The sequence below is a fragment of the Lynx canadensis genome, chromosome A1, assembly GCF_007474595.2.
Source record: "Lynx canadensis isolate LIC74 chromosome A1, mLynCan4.pri.v2, whole genome shotgun sequence".
Lineage (NCBI taxonomy): Eukaryota > Metazoa > Chordata > Mammalia > Carnivora > Felidae > Lynx > Lynx canadensis.
In genome coordinates this window covers 58,892,618-58,907,518 of record NC_044303.2, presented here as the reverse complement: position 1 = coordinate 58,907,518, position 14,901 = coordinate 58,892,618, and positions in this window count along the sequence as shown.

Genomic DNA, 14,901 nt, shown 5'->3' with positions numbered 1-14,901 from the left:
CAAAACACTGCCCAGAAATTGGTATCTCATTTGTAATCATACAGGACACTGGGGGGGGGGGGGACCCACAAAACATTGTCCTCAAAGATTTTGCCAGTTCCTTTGACACCAACTCAACTTTTCCCATATCTACCTGCTAAGTAGGGTTCCTTTATGGGTCAGTCCCAGAATTGACAGGACACAGAGAGATTCTCTGCTAAATTGCTACCAGCTATCCCCTCAAACAGTCAAGACAAAACTAAGATTAAAAAAAAAAAAAAAAAAAGGAAAACCTTGCCAAATTCCTTCAGTTTCTGGGGCTACATTTTCTACTCTTGCCTATAGTCGCAGACATTCACTTTTGAATGCCCCTTCTTTGTAAAGAAAGCCTTCATAACATTCTTCCTTTCTAATCTTATACTCTAGTAGACTTTTGTCTGCTGCTCATTTCGTATCCACTTCTTCATTCTTTGAAGCAGTGAGACAAAGAACCCAAGGTATTGAGATAAAAAATCCTGCAACAATAAGACCTGGGAAAACTGGCAGAAGCCAGTGAATGGTGAGAATTCTTACCAGAGTTAGCTCTCCTGGATCTCTATAGGTCAATTGATAGAGGAAGGTAAAATCTCACATTGTCCCTTTTTGGTTATTGATCTTTTTTCTCCCAGAAACAGCAGTGGCCTTCTTGTTCATCAAGTTTTGTGTGTCAAGAATTTGGTTTGGCTTTTTTCCTGCCTGGGTCACCCAGGCTGTCAGTTTCTGCAGATGCAGACAGCACAACCATCAGGTTGGGGGCCCAAAGATATGGTCATACAGAAATGTGAATTGTGGGGCACCTGCGTGGTTCAGTGGGTTAAGCATCCAGCTCTTGATTTAGGCTCAGGCCATGGTTTGTGAGTTTGAGTCCCACTTTGGGCTCTGCACTGAGGATGCAGGGCCTGCTTGGAATTCTCTCTCTCTCCCTCTCTCTGCCCATCTCCCATATCTCTCAAAATAAATAAATAAACTTAAAAAAAAAAAGTAACTTTTTCCCCATTTGCAGTGAGGACCCTATGGAATGTTGCCAATTTTAGAGTGAATTGCCTGTCTTTCTTTTAGCTATCTTTGGGAGTGGCTGAAGATCTTGAGAGAGTAGTATCTTTTACACCCTTTGTGGAATGTTTCCTACACCCATGGTATCATTCAATATCACCAGGAATATTTGCTGTTTATCCTAGCTAAAAACTGACGAGATATTTGAAAGGATTTTTTTAAGTAGATCTGTGGTAGGAAGTTGGCCAAATTAGGAAGCTGATATTAGGAACTTAATTGGAACTTTTTAAAAGGCTTCTTCCCCCAAACTAAAATGAAACTATGTACACAGAAAGAAAGAAAAAACATTCCAAAGTCAAACAGCTCCAAATCAGGAAGGTAGATATTGTGAGAAGTAAGATAGATGATTCATTTTCAGAAATACCTAGTCTAGTTAACAAAAAGTTTACAACCTATTGGAAATAGGTACAGACCCCCACTCCCTACAATGGAGTCCCAAACCCTTAGACACTTCACTTGCTGGCTCTTCTCCCCCTCTCCTTTTCAGGGGCTTATTTTTCCATGGGCTTTGCAATGAGCATGTGCCAAAGAACTGAAGTCTCTGAGTCACCTCAAGGACTGTTTGTTTCAATTTGTTCCAATCAGACTACTTTTTGCCTTATGTGGGCATAGCAGATTTCCTGGTAAGACTGTAACCTCCTTAGTACTCAGCCAGTGAGGAATCAGGGAGGGAGTTAGACACTAAGAGATAAATTGTCTGCTGTAACTGCCCTGAGTGTCCTTGGGCACTAAATACCCACTTTCACAAGAACATTGATTAAAGCCAAACTTCACTATACTCAGAATCTCTGCGCCCCTCCTTTAATTGGGTCAGTGGGCTTATTTCTCACAGATATCTTCCGATTTCCATCTTAGTTAAAGATCTTCTCCCTGATACAAAGAAGCAATTTGAAGATAATATAGTTGAATGCATTTCAGAGCGCAACCCAATTATTTGAGGAATTAAAAACACTTGTCTTAAAAATTGAGACCAACTTGTACAACTCTTTTGACAAATTGAGTCTTTACAAGAATGGAAAAAGCCCACTTATTCTGTTTACTAATCCCCAAACCTTTCCCATTTATCTCAAAAGGCTTATATGTACTATGAAAATTCTGGACTCAGGCAATAAAAAGCCTTTCTTGGAAGAACTTGCATTCATTCTTTATCTGTGGCTTTGAGATGTAAATTCTACTCAATATTTTCTAGGAACTCAGAGCCTTCTCTATAAATGCAAAAATGGAGATAATTCTTATCTGAAGTGGAAAAAAGCACTGGGGGCGAAGACTATTTGGAAACCAGGCAGATGAAAAACCTTAAAAGTCTTCTCCACAAATAGTAAGTAAAAAGTTTAAGTCATCAAGTAACCTTAACTTACTCTGTCCATGGAAACATGAGTTGGATCCAACAGTTCTTTTGTAAGCTATTGAGTTTTGCACTATTTTACCTGTTTCATGGCTAAAATTTTAAAACAAAAGCTATAAGAACTCTGTTTGCATCTGTCTGTATGTCTCTATATATATATTATAGATGTATGATAGTGTTCATGCACTTTTCTAGATACTGATTCATTACATGTTTTCATCTACTTCAGCTCCGAGGGTGGGCGGGGGTGGGGGGGGGTGGGGAACAAAACATGAAAAGGGATCTGCAGTTAGACACTTGGCCATATTGTTGGGAGGAGATGAAATATATGAAACCCTTTCATCTTCAGTGTACATAGGTCATAGGCGTATCTTAGTTTCCTTCCCATGTTTATTAGTGAGGACTGCAACTGCCAGAATCCCAAATAGATCTTATCTTTTTCACATCAATCATCCCTCTCTCACAAATTTGTACATGGCATCAAGCCATTTTCTGACTCATCATTTTTTCTGAAAGTGTTAGCACAAATGTCAATTCTATGTGGAGTCTTGCTTAAATGCTCAAATCCAACTTTGTTTCCATATTATAAATCAAACAATTTTTCTCTTTGCCATCATTTCAATTGTAATTAAGTATAATGCTGATAGTTCTTTTCTTACTACTATTATTGATATGGTGTAATCTAGAAAGGTAGGGATGTTTTTTCATGTTAATTACTATATCCAATAGCTCCAATTGGTCTGGCAATAATTAAGTTCTCCATAAATATTTTTTAAATAATGTCATAAATAAATAAATAAATTTTGTTGCCATATAATAAGCTATGGAAAAAGAGCAGTAGTGAATATAACAATCTGGCTTTCGAAAAATCAATGCTCAAAATAATGCCAAAGTTAAAGGGATATAGATGTACATATCTTTAGGTAAGGGTATGTGTGTGTGTGTGTGTGTGTGTTGTCTAATGGTGATGTGGTGATAAGATGTTGACACTGATTTTTAAACTTTGAAATAATTATAAATTTGTAGGGTTATTTATTCTTAAATAATTGTTTAACTTCATTTGCCACCACTCTTTGCAATAACAAAGTAGTTCAAAGATGATGTTAATTTACCAACATCACTTAGCTTGCCAAGGAAGTTTTTTTTTTTTTATACTATTTCCTCTTAGATAAATTCATTCAAGTGAAGAAATAAGCCACTAAGCTAGAATTACTTAGAACTACTCAGATTTATCTGGGGGTTTTGGATAAAACTCTACATTAAGGAACAGATGGACAACTGCTATGTTTTTTGGCAACTTATTTTCTCTTATATAAACTAAATAGACTGTTTTCATATGTGTAGGAAATACGTCTTTGTCCTTTTCCTACAAATACTGCATATGTCTATTCTACAGATGCTTTTTAGAGAACATATTAGGTATGCCTGAGTGGCTCAGTTAAGTGTCTGACTCTCAGCTTCAGCTCAGGTCATGATCCCAGGCTCATAGGATCGGGCTCTGAGCCTGGAGCCTGCTTAAGACACACACTCTCTTTCTCTCTCTCTCTCTCTCTCTCTCTCTCTCTCTCCTTCTGCCCCTCTCCTGCACTCCTGGGTGTGCGCTCTCCCTTTCTAAAGTAAAAGACAAAAACCAAAAAACAAAAAAAAACATATTAAATTTCTTAGTACTTATCCAATCATTTTGATACTTTGATATTGCTTTTAAGGCATATTAAAGGGCATAGAAAAGAAAGTTGGTTAACATTGTGTCATAAACTGCACTCATAAAATTAAATAATTAATTTTATTAAAAGTGTAATAATATATTTTTGTACAAGTCTAGCATTAAAGAATATAATTGTGTTTTTGTACTACTTTGTACCTCTGAAACACCAAGCCAACTCAAGGTTGTACTTAATTTTATAAAATAAACTTTTGAAATGAAATAAAAATATAGACATAAACTGAAAATATTACTAAAACTAGAATTACAAAGAGAGTTCAGTAAATTAAAGATAAAACACTTAGCACTTTGAATATATGGATATAATTGTAATACCATAATGAATAATTTTTTTAATTGCAAGAATAAATGGACACATATACCATATTCCAGGATGGAAAGCAGACTCAATATATGAATGTTTATATTCTCCAAATGAATTTATAATATTGAATTCATTTTTATCACAAATGTTAACTGTAATTTGATTATAATTCCCATCCATATGCAAAAAATGTATATGACTAGCTAAATTCAACGACAACAGCAATGGATAGTTCTTTTCTCATATAACAAAGATACAGGCAGAAATTTAAACTGTGCAGGAGAACATTGCTATTTCTTGAAAACCACAAGCAAATGTGCAAGCATAGGTATTAAGCTAGTATATCTATTACCCTCCCATGGCATGGACATAGTTACATGTAGGGATATAAGTATTACAGATGTATGACCTCTTCCAGATCACATCCAGAAAAGTATATCACTACTGATTGACTGTTCTCATGTAACTTGGCACTTTGTTGGAATACACTGACTAGTGTGATTGTGTGCTTCTTTTTGCCACTCTATGTCAAATAATAGCACATTATTATCTTGCAACTAGCTGTTGTGGAGGTATTTACATCACAAAAAGTGGCAAATAGTGTGTATACGAAGGTCCCTCCCACCCCACCAAGAAAACTTGATGTGAAATATTTACCATCAATCACCAAGGAGTGTTGTGCTTGAATTCAGAGATTAAAAATAGAACATTTTGGGTCATGACAAACAACCATGTGTGGTCATGGAAATGAATAGCTGAAGAAATTAGAATCAGAGGTCTGCAGGTAGCATAGTGATTGCCATCAGTATAGTGATTTAAAGTGGAGAGGAAGAGGGTCAGTTTCTATTTCTCTAGATTGAAAACATGGTGAATCTCTGGGAGATTAGTTGCATTCCAGAAGGTTTTAAGGAAGAGTATGGGATAGTTAGTGACCTTTGGCCTCAAAGGAACAACAATTTTTACAAAGATGTCAGGGAATATATAACTAGATGTAAAAATGGGAGCAAATAGTTGTATTTTTAGCCCTTTTATGTTAAATCATTAAACTTGTTATTTCTATAAATAATATATTAATTTCATTTTAACATTTATTTCATTGCATTACAAAGCACTTTATGATTTTTTTATCCTGGATTTATCTGAATTAATTTAACTTTTATATTTTCTCTTTCCTTTGATAAAAGTACTTCATTTTTCCATTTATTATAATTTTCAAGTTTTTATTATTTTTGATTGTCATAAACAATAGAGTTTTAAAAGATAGCCATGTAATAATATCTACCACCAAATATAATTTTAGGAAACGGCTTCTAAAAACATTATTCTTAGCAAATACAAAAATGATATGTTCTTTTTAATATCTATGCTATGTTCTCATCTTAAGAAGAAAATTGTTGGTAATAATGTAATATTTTTATGTATGTATTTTATGATTGGGCTCTTTGTGTTTGTGTTTCTTTATCCATGATTAGGAAGTTGTGGTTAATACTGTATTTATATTCTATTAATTTACTAACGTAGCTATTGAGAAAATTGTATTTAGTTACAGTATTGTATTACCCTAGAAGTCTGTGACATTGGAAATACTTTTTTGCTTAAATTTCAATTTTGTAACAGAAAAAAAAAAAGAAAGAGAATTCCAGAATTATTGGAGGTAACACAGAAAGAGTTTTCAGGTATTCTCTCACATGTAATACTTGTGTAAAACGAATACCCAAAACAACTATACGACAGACATAAAATTTCAGTAAAGTTAATCATATAAATTATTCACTGTAAGTTTAATGTCTAGCATTTACTATTTTCATTTCAAGTAAATGAAGTGTTGTCTTAAATGTAATGTAGGATTCACAATTTTAAAACATGAAGAAAGGTTATGAAAATTTTAATGTATTTTATTGTGTTAATATATAAACATAGTCTACCATGTAAGTATATATGCTGAAACAATTTTCATTAGTGTTTTCTAACAGCAGAGGGAGATATTGAACTACAAATTAAGTATTTTTCAGTACACATCTTTGCTGAATGATTTATAGCCAGTTAGACATTTGATTTTAAACTTAAGTTTCTTGAGATAACACCTTCTTTTATAAGTCTTTAATTAAGATGTCTTTTCTTCAAGGTATGTTTAAAAAACAATAATGTATTTTATAAAACCTAAAAATTCATATTATGCTAATATTTCACTTGATATTTTACTTAAATGTCTCAGCCTTAAACATTAAATAACTCAAACCTAATGCATTTTATATTTTATTAGAACTGCCTTATACAGGGAAGCATGATTCTTACACTCAGCCAGACCAGAAAGCTAGTTATTTACGAGCTGTGTGACCCTCACCAAGTTATTTTTCATTCTTAATTTATCACTTTCCTTACCTGTAAAGTGAAGTTAACAATATTATATCTCTTATAGGGTGTTGTGAAGAGTTTTTTTTTTTAATTGAAATATATAGTAGGTGCCTGGCACCGTAATTTCTTTTTTAAAAATATTAATATATATTTATTAAGGTTCTTAGTAATATCGTTACATTTAGAATTCAAGTAATATTTATTAAATGAGTGACTGTATAACTAATATCCACAATGATGACTCTGAGCTTCTAAAAAATATGTGGAATATAATACCTTAACACTTTAAGAAAGAACAGCAAAATCAAGTCGGATGATAAGCAGTATTATGTTGTTTTGTTTGTTGTGAGAAGGAAGAACCGGGTAATCAGAATAACATAGCCCCTTGCCATGCCTAGTGGCATATTCTCTCATATCTCACTCCTGTCCCCACTTGTTCTTTAGATAATCCAGGGGTTTGGTGAATGTCCACTCGCATCATTAGTACATGCACACACCTTCCATATCTAAAATATACTTGTGTCTATTATGGGCGAGGGTACATTGGGGAGATGGAGGGAGACATGTCTATTATGAAGGAGAGATTATGTATCCATTTGAGGAATCTTATGTGGGGTGTCTGGGGTCCACTTTAGGGCAGGCAGTGGGGCCCACTTTAGGTCAGGGAGACTACAGAGTTCATCGGATGTGGAGCATGCAACATGAATCTGATCCAAAGGGCTTCTGGATTTATATATTGCACAATAGGCTCTTCCCTCTTCCCTCAGGCAACCCTAAAGTAAGTGGAGTAAGATGTGACAAATTGATTTCCTCTAAATGTCAATCTTTGTAGAAGCTTGGTACTCATTGACTTAGAAGGACAAAGAAGTATAGGTGGTTAGTATAATGTAGTGTGATGAGAATATCTATATCTATATCGATATCGATATAGATATAGATCACTTGATCAATTATACAGTTCTTCAGGTATATCTATGTGCGAATCATATATATGTATGCATATAAAAAGTTCATGTTTGTGTTTTCAACCAATGCAATTCTTTGCCCACAATTGTCATTAATGCTTATGTATTGAATGAAATATGTTTTAGAAAAAGTATTTTTAATTCAAAAACAAATTCTTTTTTAATTTATTCCTATTATATATAAGACTAAAATCTTATCTTATTACAAATTATGTCCGCTTATGAGAATATTTGCCCTGACTAGCAATTTTATCTGCTGAATAAACAAATTCTGAAGTCAGAATAGATAGATAGGTTGAAGTCTAGACTCTGCCTTTACTAGTTCTGTAACATTGTGTATATTACTTTTATGCACCAATTTCCTCATTCCAAAAGCACTTGTCACATAGATTTGTTCTAAGAATAAATATGTTACTATCTATAGAGTGATCACACTAGTTATAAATATGATGAGAGCTCACAATTATACATACATACATCCTACTATTTATTATTAGTAGTAGTAATTTAATATCTAAAGATAAAAAAAATTTTTAAAAAGATAGTTGGACACTAATAAGTAGCTGTAGCATGTTCTTTGTTGTTGTTTAATTGAGGAACATTTATAAACCCTTTTAAGAATATGATGGGTAATAAAAACAATGGAGATTGTCAGTTATTCTTACAAACAATATATTCTGTAATACTTTGCTTCTAATCATGCTCAAATTTGGTCAAATGTTTCTTAAAATATACTGTTAACACATCATGATAATTGTTACAGGCCAGCAATGGAACAACTACATACATAATCTACATGTTTAAAGTAAGAATTCAACAGAGCATGCTCTCTGCAGCTTTTAAAGTTGTTAAGAATTTTTTAAAATATCCACTAGAGGGAACTAAAAGAGTAAAAAAGCTCTGAACCAAAGGAGGTGTTAGGAATGATTCCCTTAGTTCTTAACAATATTATACAAATATTCAAGATTAGTTTTAGATTAAAAACTCTTGCTTTCAGTTTTTCATCTTCCCTCAAACCAAGAATTATTAAACAGTGATTTCTACTAGTGTCAAAAATTTGTAATATTTTTGTGGAAGACATGTATTTCTATGTATGGAAAGGAAAAGCAGGTAAGTGCTATTTTGAATTGCTTCCTTTTTTAAGATAGTTAAGCTATGTTTTTAAAATTGTTTTACTGTTAAACAACTGTTTAAAGCTGTGAGGTTTCTAAAAATCAGTTTCCTAAGTTGTAGTAGGTTGGAGTTGCAAATAAAAATGAGGAAATACTTTTTATAAATGCCCTTCTGATCATAATCAAAGAAAAGAATACAAATATTTGAGGAGTATTTGTCTTACTGTATCATGTGACTTCAAATTTAATACTCTTTGAGGGGGAGGGAATTGAAAGTCTTTATAGTTCAAATGAGTGTTTTATGAGGCTTGAAATTTTAGACTGCCTAGGAAAATCCCGTATGATACATCCAAAATTAATTTGAAATTAATTGTCAACTCCCTTTCCTTCCCCTACCCCCAAGAAACAACAAAGGATATCTGTCCACTTAAACAGTCATTTGATTATTAGGTATTGATTTTTATTAGAATTTTATTGCTGTTGATATTTCATTGGTATTATTTATTATATATCACAGTGGTCTATGTCCTATTACAATATTGGGAAACATGAAAGTTATAAATGATATTGCCCTTATTTTCTTAAACATGTAATATTATATGGGAAATATACAATATTGAACAGTCATAAGGAAGCCTCAATTATTTCAGAGGAAAGATTAAAGATTAATATAGGTGAGATGTATACAGTAAAATCATCAAAAGGATAATTATATTAATAAATATCCATATTTATCTCCATGTAGATATGCAGGTAAGGGATAAATGCATTTTTTGTACATTGAATATAGATTTTGAAGGAACGACTCCGTGTATCTAAGTGAATTATTTACAACTCAGAAGCTTTTTCTCTATGTTATGTTATACTCTTTAAAATGTTATATACCAAAATGCAATATTCCTTATTTTGTTTTGGAGTTTTCATCAAGATTCCTGTTTAAAAAAAACAGCCAACATTATCGAGTGAAACTTGCCATTAATGATTTATTCACTTTCTTGTTTAATACTAATACTCCAGTGATGATAGTAATAGTTCAGTAACTGTCTTTTTATGTTAATTCCATTGTTATCAAGTAAAAATAATGCAAAATAGAATAATTCCTGAGTCACTTCTTGAACTATGCACTTCCATTTCTCAATGAACATGTGTTTCATTGTCAATTATTTTCTTTACAGAATATAGATCCAATTGTAACAAAAAAAATTATTACTATCCAAATGACTGTAAAATTTGGTATTTAGATTTCCATGTCAACTAATCAAGCCTAGACTGGAAAATGTGCTACTTTCATTCCACAATGTGGAATCATCTCCATGTAGATGATTTTAAAGCATAATTAAATAAATGTACATATATGCATGATATGTACAGTTTTATTTTATTAAAATAATACATTGAACTTAATGAAACTGACATGTTTTGTAAAAATGGGTGAATATCACAATTACGAGATTAAAACAGTTTGAATAAGTTACATTCCTCATGACACAGCAGTAGGTAATAGGGATAGTCAGTGATGTCCAAACTGTGATTGACAGTAGAAGGACATCCAGAAATTTTAAATCTCCTGCAGGTGAACCACCAAGCTGAGCATCTATCATGCTTATTTGATTCAGTGGTATTTGCCTGGCATTATTGTTAATCATCTGGTAACAAAGTGATCTGGTCACACAGGTTGTATTATAATAACTGCCAAACAACAATATTTGGAAAAATCCAGGGAATCAAGTTTTTAAAATTTTCAGTCTTGATCTTTAGCATTAGTTTTTGTTATATAGACAAAAATTTTAAAAATATAATGTATATGCATCCCTAGGAATAGTAAGTGTCCTAAGATTACACGATAGTGAGAAAGACAAAGAAACTATTCAACTTGAATAACTACTTATTTGAGTGTTTCCTATGTGCAACTCACTCTATAGTAACAGAGAAAAAATAACAAGTAGATAATAGCTTTCCCTAGAGGAGTCTTTACCATCAAAGTAACTCCCAGTCTACCATTGTTACACTGGACCTTGTCTCTTGCTACTGCTCATTATTCATTGTAAAACATTCATCAACATTTTTTAGTTGTATATATGTATACATATACATATGTATGTATATGTGTGTGTGTGTGTATATATACATATATATGTATACATACATATCTATGTATACATACATGTATACATATATACATATATATATATATGTTTAGTTATCCATTTGAAGTAAGGAACTTTATGAAATCACAAATACACTTTACATGAAGACAGAGAATTTCTAATCCAAGCTTCCAAGAGAAAGCTTTTGTTTTGCTTTGCTTAGGTTTTGCCAGGTTAAATAAAGGTATCAGAGAGTTCCTTTGTGTCAACAGATTTCAAATCAAAAACAGGAAGTATGATTGTAAAAGCTCTCTTAGAATAAAGCAATTCCATTATTAGTTTTATACCTTTGCTCTCAGAGCAAATTGACCATGAAAGAAACTTAAGATTTAAATAACAAATTAACCTTTTTTATTAAAGAGTCAATGCAAAAGGCAAGTTTCCTAAACCACTTATGCATGACTTTATAAAATATTGTATCTATCATATAAACTCCCTCTAAGACATATAGACTTTTCACTGTAAAGTTTGCTACTTAAATTTCAGTGTCAACTAATCATTGTTAGGTTGGTAAAATTATTACTTTCATCCCACTATATGGAGATCATCTCCATATAGATGATCTTAAAGCATAAATATATATAGACATGGAGATAGAGATAGAGAGATATATGATATTCATGGTTATGATATTTACATGGTATTACATGATATTTACATATTTGGAAAAATGGCTACATATTACAATTATAGGGTTAAACATTTAAAATAATTTGCATTCCTCAGTGATTATTCTTGATGAATATATGCAAATGTCCTTCTCATGTACAAGATGTTATTGCCAAAAGTTGAGAAATTTTATATTCTTCTATATACAAAGGTGATGTTCCTTTATTAAATTGTATGTTATTGTCAAAAGAAAAAGTATCCATGATCATTATGCTCTGATTCTTTTAACAGAACCAAAAATATAAAATAAAATAAAATAAAGTAAAGATGGCAAATTGTTTCAGGCTTCTCTTCCAGTGAAGCATGAAAGAAAACTCTAAGTTCAAGATTTGGGAAACAAATTCTAAGGTTACTGTATGGCATAGTATTATGAAAGATAGAAGACAACATTCTTTAATTATTATCTTTTATGAATAAGATTTGTGTAAATAAGTTCAATTACACATTTTAAGTAGACTTTGCCCCATTATTATTTTTAAAGATTTTTTTAAAATTTTATAAGAGGTATTAATTCTGTATACAATAAACAGGATAGGAATACAAAATAAATATTTGAGTTGAAGTTAATCTCTGGGATTGTTAGTAGATTTAACTTTTTCTGTTTCTTTAGAGTTTTCCTTTAGAGTTTTACAATGGAACATACACATTTTCAAAAGTATATACAATTTTAGAGAAACTTTTAGCTTGAAATAAGAAACAGGAAATATGTCTTTATTAATGTTTGTGAAACTAGTGCACAAGTTTTCTACATATCTGTAAATTTAGATGTTACTCACAAATTCTGTAATATTAAATTTTAATAACATTATCTTGAGTTTCATTGTAATTCTCTGAAAGTACATAGCAGACAGAGCCCACAGGAATGCTGTTACTCAAGAATTTGTTTCGAATATATTTTTTAATAATTATGTACATACTTTCAAAGTGACATTATTTTGGGATTATTTCCTTGTTTAAATATCTCTTCAGAGAGTGAAATCATCAATGAATATTTAAAATACATCTATAGTATTATAATCCTCAAAGGGTCACCAAGGGTTATACTTTCTACCTTCAAAATATGTTAATATACCTCAGTCTACACCACAGACAGTGTAAAGACCTTTCTCTTCAAGCCTTCCAGATTCTTGTGTTAAAATCAATCAGACATATGTTTTCATTTTACCACTTAAATGTGGCACTGAAAAAAGGTGGGCAGATGTTCTGATGTAGAGCTAGTCCTGTACAGCATGAATCAATCTCTTTCACTGTTAGTAATTTTTCTTTACCTTTCCAGCGCTTAATATTGATCTTTTCATTCTATTTGTCCCATATGCATTATCAGTCCAGTCCAACAAATTACATAAAATATTCTTCCATCTGGCCTTTGTCACCATTAGATATGTAAAATGATTCCCCACCCTACCCACCTCCCATCTACATGAGCAGAGAAGAGAAGGCATTCTCCTGAGTCCTGGTGTTATGACTGTGCACTGTGCTGCCTTATGTACACTGCTGCTCTAAAATGACTAACAGAGGTAGGTTTATTTCTTCTGGTTGCTTGGTATTTTCATTATAATTAGAACTTTCATGTTTTCCCTTGAAGATGCACATTCTAAGAAGCAGTTAAAAGTCGCAATAAAACATAATGTAGACTATGTGGTTAAAAATAATTGATTACGTTTTAACATCTTCCAATATGGAGTCACTGGGGGTAAATTATGTGGAAAGGTTAATAAAATCTAGTATTTATTAGGATCACTTATTGAATTTATTGCTAAAACTTGGAGAAAGATACACTGAAAAGTATTTTTCCATGTAACAATTGGAAAATAAAAACAATGTTAAATTAAATGTCCAATAATCAATAACACATTCTGCCATAAGCAATTTGGAAAGAATGGCAGCATGATTGATTTAGTGAAATAACTGAGGAATTACCATTAACAAAATCTAGAGAATAATGGATTTAGCCATAATCATTTTGTATGTACTATTATATATATACATATATATTTACTATTGAGTTTAAGGTAATGCTGAATAATTCTTTATCAATACTACTCCTTTGAACTAAGTTCAGAGCTACAGAATGCTTCTCAAACAATTCTTTACCCAACCATTCTTTGTGTTTCCACCCAAAATCTAGAGAAAAAGTAAAGAATAATAAATATAAAAAAGGGATTGTTAGTTACTTCTCCTCTTCCTTACCTTTGAATTGACCAGTAATTTATGTATGAGGACAACATGTCATGTATAGGTAAGGGATTAGAGATAAATAACTTGAAATACCTGCTAGGTGTACATTATGGATAAAATAGACACATAATCAAATTGGAGGAAATGAGAGAAACCTGTGTCGATCTATAGGGAATTTAATTCTACTTGTCCATGTGTCTGTTTGAACCACTTTCCTCCACAGACTATACTTCCAGAACACTTCTCCTGTGGCCTCGATTCCAAAACTAAAGGAACTCATTTGGAGAATTGTGTATACAGTGCTGGAAGGGAAGTTACTAGTTCCTTGTTTTCCCATTGATTCTAACTCCATTTTGTCCCTACCTATCTAAATCATTAGATTGAGTGAAGCTAATGTAACCTGGCCATCAGCGAGCAGCAAATTGGGCCTGAGATTAATTCCTTACCTTCATTTTCTCTTATTTCCTTTAGTGTCTCTTTATCTTTATCATCTTTCCCCATCCCCCTACCTATACCATTATCTCTATTTCATTTTAAAACACCCAGTGTCATGAAAATAAATGAGACACTTAATGAGTGAAAGAATATAATATTAAGGAATGAGAGAATATTAAAAACTGCTTCAAAATCCATATCTTTTAAAGCAACTGTTCCACACTAAGGATATGAAAACTTTATGAATTTGAATGCATAACCGCACACAATCATTAAATAATAACCCAATCTGATATTCTCCCATTTTGATGATTTAACCTACATAAAAACCTTTTTTTTTCCTGAAATGAGACCTAATATTACACAGGCAGCCTCTAGAACCTAGGGTGAACGGTGTTTCTAACCATAGACTATTTCAAAATGAATAAATAATGGCATCTAATATATTCATTTTGGATGTAAAAAAGTTCAGGTGCTTAGAATGCAGGTAGAAGGAATGATTTTTTAAAACACAGGCATTTTGGGAAATAAGGAATCTGACAGTTGAGAGTTTTATTAGTGATGATTCAGAAACTTTTGAGAGTTGAAGAAACAAGT